The sequence below is a fragment of the Oncorhynchus mykiss genome, chromosome 24, assembly GCF_013265735.2.
Source record: "Oncorhynchus mykiss isolate Arlee chromosome 24, USDA_OmykA_1.1, whole genome shotgun sequence".
Lineage (NCBI taxonomy): Eukaryota > Metazoa > Chordata > Actinopteri > Salmoniformes > Salmonidae > Oncorhynchus > Oncorhynchus mykiss.
The window spans coordinates 21081182-21088275 of NC_048588.1; the positions used below are offsets into that span (position 1 = coordinate 21081182).

Consider the following 7094-nt stretch of genomic DNA (forward strand, 5'->3'; position numbering starts at 1 on the left):
TGTTTTCATTTCTTTGCGTGGAGATACTTTCCATGGACCACGTCTTGAAGAGGTGGTGGTGGACAACGTGAGGAGAGAGGTGGTTGTATTTTAAGACGGTTAAATGCTCTACTAACAAAAAAGCTGTTAGAATTGTAAGTATATGCATGTCCCTTAAGGTCCTTGTGTAATTGTAATGTGAAAATTGTACCCCCTAGCTCGATTGTCCCTTGTTTGTAATCTATGTATGCTTGTGTTCCCTCGTGTGCTTTATGTATTGATTTGTTGTTAATAAAAAAATATATATTAAAAAAAGTGAGGAGAGAGGTGGAGCGCTATGACCATATGGCAGGAATCATGACATGATCAGTGTGGCAGGGGGCACAGGGTCAAGGGTGGGCACATACGCCACTCGGTGTCTCCTGGAAGACTACCCAAATTCCTTCATCCTCAACCACCTGACATGGCCCTATGGCACTGGAAAGGCAAGAGGCTTGCTTCAGCAACTGGAAAACATCACAGATCTGGCAGATAAAGGCCTACAATTTATGTTTTACAAACAGACATATTTCCTATGTTCTAAGAAAGTAATATTTCAAAGCATTTTATTTTTACATTTTAGTTGTTTAGCAGACCTTCTTATCCAGAGCGACTTACAATTAGTGCATTCCTCTTAAGATAGCTAGGTTACAAAGGATTGACACGGTTACAATAATATAATTTCTGAAGCCAGAAACATCATCATCATCAGTACTCTTTGGATGACCAGTTTTCACTAACTGCTGTTTTGTCCAGAACTACACCTCTGTGCTCACGCTGTCACACCTCTGATGCCATCCTCGTTCACAAAAATGACACAGTGCACAATATCTTTACCCAGGTCATGAACATCAACACATATCATTCAGTGACTTCAACAAAGTAATCGCCCACCAGCTAGGGAGTGTTCTGCAGTCTGCACTCACTGGTGACTTCCACGGTGTCTACAATAGAAACCCCATAGGTGAGCACTGAGCATCAACACTACTGCAACAAATAAACCAGTGTGTCAAAGTCTTGAAGTTGCATATCACACACTGTGCACTGTGTTTCCATTTGAACTGATGAGCGGCCTGGTGTGTCACCCAGAGTACAAGCTGCTCATCTTCTGCAACATTCCCCAGGTGTCCAGCTCCTCCATGGCTTACAGCGTGTTCACCTGGCCAGGCCTGCTCCAACACCAACATCAGATGCTTACTGCGTTTTGCATGTTACTGTTTAATAAAAATAAAATGAAAAATAAAAATCTCTGTGTAGCCATAGTGCATTTGTCAGAAATGAGTGCTGTACTAGTTTTGAACACCATGGGGAAGCATTGGCTAACTATGAAATTCAAAGGTGTGAAATTTCAAAACAATTGACGTCCCCGTGCAGCTCAATATGGGCCTATTTACAGTACCAGTCAAAAGTTTGGACACATCTACTCATTCAAGGGTTTTTCTTTATTTTTACTATTTTCTACATTGTAGAATAGTGAATACATTAAAACTACAATATAACACATGGAATCATGTAGTAACCAAAAAAGGGTTAAACAAATCAAAATATTTTATATTTAAGATTCTTCAAAGTAGCCACCCTTTGCCTTGATGACAAGGCATCAAGGCATTCTCTCAACCAGCAAGGCACACATTCTCTCAACCACCTTCATGAGGTAGTCACCTGGAATCCAATATACAGGAGTGCTTTGTTTAAAGTTACAGTGACTTATGAAAGTATTCACCCCCCGTTGGCATTTTTCCTATTTTGTTGCCTTACAACCTGGAATTAAAATTGATTTTTTTGTGGGTTTGTATCATTTGATTTACACAACATGCCTACTACCACTTTGAAGATGCAAAATATGTTTTATTGTGAAACAAACAAGAAATAACATGAAAAAACTGAACTTGAGCATGCAAAACTATTCACCCCCCCAAAGTCAATACTTTGTAGAGCCACCTTTGCAGCAATTACAGCTGCAAGTCTGCGAGTTCAGTGTGTCAAATTGGAGGGCCTGTTGTCCGGACCTCTGGCAGTCTCTATGGGGGTGCCAAAGGGTTCAATTCTCGGGCCGACTCTTTTCTCTGTACACATCAATGATGTCGCTCTTGCTGCTGGTGATTCTCTGATCCACCTCTATGCAGACAACACCATTCTGTATACCTCTGGCCCTTCTTTGGACACTGTGTTAACTAACCTCCAGACGAGCTTAAATGCCATACAACCCTCCTTCCGTGGCCTCCAACTGCTCTTAAATGCAAGTAAAACTAAATGCATGCTCAACAACAGATCGCTGCACGCCCGACTAGCATCACTACTCTGGACGGTTCTGACTTAGAATATGAGGACAACTACAAATACCTAGGTGTCTGGTTAGACTGTAAACTCTCCTTCCAGACACACATTAAGCATCTCCCATTCAAAATTAAATCAAGAATCGGCTTCCGATTTCGCAAAAAAGCCTCCTTCACTCGTGCTGCCTAACATACCCTTGTAAAACTGACTATCCTACCGATCCTTGACTTCGGCGATGTCATTTACAAAATAGCCTCCAACACTCTACTCAGCAAATTTAATGCAGTCTACAACAGTGCTATCCGTTTTGTCACCAAAGCCCCATATACTACCCACCAATGCGACTTGTAGCCTCTCGTTGCTGGCCCTCGCTACATACTCGTTGCCAAACCCACTGGCTCCAGGTCATCTATAAGTCTTTGCTAGGTAAAGCCCTGCCTTATCTCAGCTCACTGGTCACCATAGCAACACCCACTCGTAATGCACGCTCCAGCAGGTATATTTCACTGGTCATCCCCAAAGCCAACACCTCATTTGGCCACCTTTCCTTCCAGTTCTCTGCGGCCAATGACTGGAACGAATTGCAAAAATCACTGAAGCTGGAGACCCATATCTGCCTCTCTAACTTTAAGCATCAGCTGTCAGAGCAGCTTACCTATCAATGTACTTGTACACAGCCCATCTGTAAATAGCACACCCAACTACCTCATGCCCATATTATTATTTTTTTTGCTCCTTTGCACACCAGTATCTCTACTTGCACATCATCATCTGCACATCTATCGCTCCAGTGTTAATGCTAAATTGTAATTATTTCACCTCTATGGCCTATTTATTGCCTTACCTCCCTAATCTTACTACATTTGCACACATGGTGCATAGATTTTTTGTTTGTGTTATTGACTGTATGTTTGTTTATCCCATGTTTAACTCTGTATTGTTGTTTTTGTCGCACTGCTTTGCTTCATCTTGGCCAGGTCATAGTTGTAAATGAGAACTTGTTCTCAACTGGCCTACCTGGTTAAATAATGGTGAAATAAAAAAATAACTAGTAGCCTATAGTTGATATTATGTACACTTATCTGGGTACCCTGCTTAAAGTTCTATCCATAAGGGAGTACCACATAATACTACAATGAGGACTTATGAAACTCAGTAGATTGGTGAGTTGTAGTTGACAGCATTGGCAATAGGAATGCTCACTGAAGAAAACAATACTGTAGACATAATCATAGGCTGACTCATGATATTGTTGGCCTAAAAAGTTAGCCATAACTAGCTAGCTACCTAGCCAAGCATCAAGTTGTAAACAAACAAGGTACACTATGACTAGTTGCTAACTAGTTGGATATATGCAATTGCAGTCAAATACATAGCTGATATAATAGAAATTCATATGTTTAAGGTAATGGTAAGATATTAACTGAATTATTTATATCTTAAAGGTAATGTTATTTAGATAATGACTAAAAGTATTCTACCCTGTCACTGTATAATGGAGTGAAATGTATTTGAATCATAAGACTGGAATTCTTATGATTGTGTGTGCATAGGACAAGTTAAGACTTACCATTTAGAAGTTAGAAGTATAGGCGAGACAGTGTGTGCCTAAGAAATTACCGAGAACAATTCAACTGTGTTTGACCCGACCTGGCTAGAACTCTGAGAAACTTATAAGAGGACAGGGAGTACTTCTCAAGGTTTCCCTAATCTCGGGGGAATGGAACTGTCGGCTGGGTAGTGATACACAGTGGTGAGAACTCTGGAGAAGGATACAACTCACCAACTGTTCGTGTGTATGTATGTGCATAGGATATCTACTGTTTGTGTGGAAGTATGTGCGTAAGTAAGGAGCAAGGTATAAAATGGATGTCTTCAGAACGTTCTCGTGAATTGTAACTGTACTAACCTTTTGCATAAGCTGAGTCTTTGCCTAATTATTATTAAACCCATGGTCTTACAAACCTTGGGGATTGGTCAAAGCTATTGATTGTTAGTTATTATCATTGGGGTTGAACATTCTCGTGACAATAGCTAATGGTGCTGAGGTGAATAATAATAAAAAAATCTCACAATGACAGACATCACTACAAAACAAACTGAACCTAGCAAGCCAGTTAGCCAACATTAGCTGCCACCATGGTGTTCTCGGGGTGATGAAAGGTGTTGGGTTTGCGCCAGACATAGCATTTTCCTTGATGGCCAAAAAGCTAATTTTTAGTCTCATCTGACCAGAGTACCTTCTTCCATATGTTTGGGGATTCTTCCACATGCCTTTTGGCGAACAGCAAGTGTGTTTGTTTATTTTTTCCTTTAAGCAATCGATTCTTTATTGGCCCCTCTTCCAAAAAGTCCAGTTCTGTGGATTGTACGGCTTAAAGTGGTCCTATGGATAGATACTCCAAACTCCGCTGTGGAGCTTTGCAGCTCTTTCAGGGTGATCTTTGGTCTCTTTGTTGCCTCCCTGATTAATGTCCTCATTGCCTGGTCCATGAGTTTTGGTGGGCGGCCCTCTCTTGGCAGGTTTGTTGTGGTGCCATATTCTTTCCATTTTTTAATAATGGATTTAATGGTGCTCCGTGGGATGTTCAAAGTTTATTCTGATATTTTTTTATAACCCAACCCTGATCTGAACTTTTCCACAACTTTGTCCCTGACTTGTTTGGAGAGCTCCTTGGTCTTCATGGTGCCGCTTGCTTAGTGGTGTTGAAGACTCTGGGGCCTTTCAGAACAGGTGGAAATATACTGAGATCATGTGACACTTATTAAATAAAGTCCACCTGTGTGTAATCTAACTAATGTTGTGACTTCTGAAGATAATTGGTTGCACCAGATCTGATTTAGGGGCTTCATAGCAAAGGGGGTGAACACATATGCATTCACCACTTTTCAAATGTTTTTGTGTGACTATTTTGTGTATGTCCATTACATGAAATCCAAATAAAAATCAATTTAAATTACAGGTTGTAATGCAACAAAATAGGAAAAACTGCAGGGGGATGAATACTTTTGCAAGGCACTGTAATTTGTGGAATTTCTTTCCTTCATGCATTTGAGCCAATCACTTGTGTTGTGACAAGGTAGGGGTGGTGTACAGAAGATAGCTCTATCTGTGTGAATCAAGCCTTCATGGTCAAATTGCTGCAAAGAAACCACTACTAAAGGACACCAATAAGTAGAACGTACTTTTTTGGGGCCAAGAAACACAAGCAATGGACATTAGATCGGTGTAAATCTGTGCTTTGGTCTTATGAGTGCTAATTTGAGATTTATGGGTCCACCCGCCGTGTCTTTGTGAGACGCAGAGTAGGTGAACGGATGATCTCCGCATGTGTGGTTCCCACTGTGATGCATAGAGGTGTAATGGTGCTTTGCTGCTGACACTGTCAGTGATTTATATAGAATTCAAGGCACACTTAACCATCATGGCTACCACAGCATTCTGCAGCAGTAAGCCATTCCATCTGATTTGCGCTTAGTGGGACTATCATTTGTTTTTCAACAGGACAATGACCCAAAGCACACCTCCAGGCTGTGTAAGGGCTATTTGACCAAGGAGAGTGTTGGTGCTGCATCAGATAACCTGGCCTCCAAAATCACCCGACCTCAACCCAGTTGAGTTGGTTTGGGATGAGTTGGACCGCAGACTGAAGGAAAAGCAGCCAACAAGCCAAATAGTGTAAGTGTAGTGTAATAGTGTAACTATTATGGGACAATAGACATTAATAGATACTGGTTGATTCATTCAAGAATCCAACACTCCTTTCGAATGTTTCTATATCTATAGGTGGATTTCAGGATCCGACCCTATATACCCCCTGGCTTTCAGCATGTGGAAAAACCCAGTCCCCTTTAACAAGTATACGTCTCCTACACTGGTCAGCAACAGCCAGGATCTGCTGAGGCCTCTGGACCACATGGGGTGGATAGCTTAGAATATGTTTGATCCAGGTAAGGTTAGGCACATAATGTAAAAACATTTTTTTTTTAAAAAAGGCATGCATGCTCACTTATTTAGATTTTTTCCAACAGCATGAGTCATTGTCAATCATTGCAAAAAGATTGGTAATTGCATTTTACTGTTCTAAACTGCCTCATTCCCAGGCTATTGGGTATATTGATATGGTGTCTCTGCTTGTGTCTCTGCTTCCACAAGGCCTACATTCATCTGTACACTAAGTTTGGGATCTCGGAGGAAGATTTCCTGAACAGGTAATCTCTAGCGACAGTCAACTTTGGACAAGTAAGATACTGTTTGGGATCCAATCCGACCGCAGATTTGGACAATGCACTTTAAAGGTCATTTCCGATAGTCATCATATGCAGCATTTACTGCGAATGTGTTCTCTGAACATTGCCTATAAAACATGCATTGCAGACAAAGCGCAATCATATTGTATTCCTGCCTAAGCCAATTGACTTGCAGAGGTGATACTATATTGGCATGTTAAGAACAGGAGATTGGTACAAGTAGAGTACATGTGTGTAATGATCAAAGGAGTCATGTTGAATGAATATGTACATTTGAGGGGTATAAAAACAACATTTTATATGAACAAGGCGATTTATTGAAGACAGCATGATTTTTCAGATAAGACAACTGATTCCCTACAAATGCACACAGCCATGACGCCCTACAAATGTCTGTTGGAAAGTTGTTTGGTAGCTAACGGCTTGAAAGTTTGACTCTGGTAAAAAGACGACACTCTTCAGATGGTTAATACCCAGAACTTCAGACAGCTTACAGACCGTTGTCGCCATGCGATTCAAACAGTCAACACCAGTCTGATAAGCTATCT

At 41.0% G+C, this 7094-nt stretch overlaps 1 pseudogene; it reads left to right on the forward strand.

Moving 5' to 3' along the window:
- The first annotated feature begins 19 nt into the window (after nucleotides 1–19).
- Nucleotides 20–6511, forward strand: LOC110503368 (annotated as a pseudogene).
- The last annotated feature ends 583 nt before the right edge of the window (nucleotides 6512–7094 follow it).